We start from the raw sequence: 971 nt of genomic DNA on the forward strand, positions 1-971 counted from the left end.
AGTTACTGCTGTATTTGTCTGCTTGCTGGGACTGTGTCGTTAGCATAGATGCTTTAACTCAAAAGGCACAACATGCAGGGTATTTATGTACTTTTGTTTTTCTTTACCACCATGCATGCATGGGGTCATGCATGACGACTGGCACCATGAACTAACTCTATATAAGCCAAACTGCTTAATTGCAGCCACCCTGGCCCAATTTATCAGTGGTATAATCTTAGCACAATCAGACAAACACATTCCCTACTTCCAAAGAAAAAGCTTGGAAAAGTACAGTTTCTGGTGGTCTAGCTAGAACGAAACAAGTCTCTTCTGTTTGAGTATTTGTGTTCAGAGTTCAGATATGATGCTTACAACGCAAGTGTCTTCTCATGTTTTCAGGATCGATGAAGCAGTGTAAGCTCCAGTGGACAGTCAACAAAGTTGTACAAACTAGATCTCTTAAGAATGGGCCGATGTTCTAGGAGGAAGCAAGGGTATCCAGCATTGGTTAGAATAACAGGAAGGATTGGAGTATTGTCTATTGTGTGGACAAAGTATTGTTAGGCCCTGTCCAAGGTTAAGTCTGTTAGATTCTCGTCTACATTCATGAACTGCATGTTGTTAATTATCCCGTGGAACCAAGTCGTCAAATAAAATGTCATGTAAACTCATGTGTTTGTGTTATTTGTAAGAAGTTGTACCTGTAGCAGTTTATCGTCTCCAATATCTGGTTTAGCTGGCCACCATGTGCAGTTTGGACTCCACAGGTTCAGAAAGCACACCGAATCCTTGTCACTGCTGCCTTCCTCCTTCCTAAAAGAGAGTTCACTAAACTTTGTTAAAGAACCACAGGAAGAACCTAATAATGCCAGAATAATCGACATCTGAGCCCACCAATATTCACTGTTAAGCATCATTGAATCTAGGGTGGTATTACGGCCAGTAGAATCAAGAACAGTCCTTGAGATTGGCCATATTGTTTCCAGCCA

General features: G+C 41.3%; 1 protein-coding gene across 1 annotated transcript in view; it reads left to right on the plus strand.

Moving 5' to 3' along the window:
* Positions 1-706, plus strand: part of LOC119312294 (protein RADIALIS-like 3) — a 1696-nt gene extending 990 nt beyond the window's left edge. Inside the window, exon 2 of the mRNA XM_037588020.1 lies at positions 382-706. The gene's annotated coding sequence lies outside the window, so the exon portion shown is untranslated. The remainder of the gene's footprint in view (positions 1-381) is intronic.
* Positions 707-971: the final 265 nt, after the last annotated feature.

This window comes from Triticum dicoccoides, chromosome 1B, assembly GCF_002162155.2.
Source record: "Triticum dicoccoides isolate Atlit2015 ecotype Zavitan chromosome 1B, WEW_v2.0, whole genome shotgun sequence".
Lineage (NCBI taxonomy): Eukaryota > Viridiplantae > Streptophyta > Magnoliopsida > Poales > Poaceae > Triticum > Triticum dicoccoides.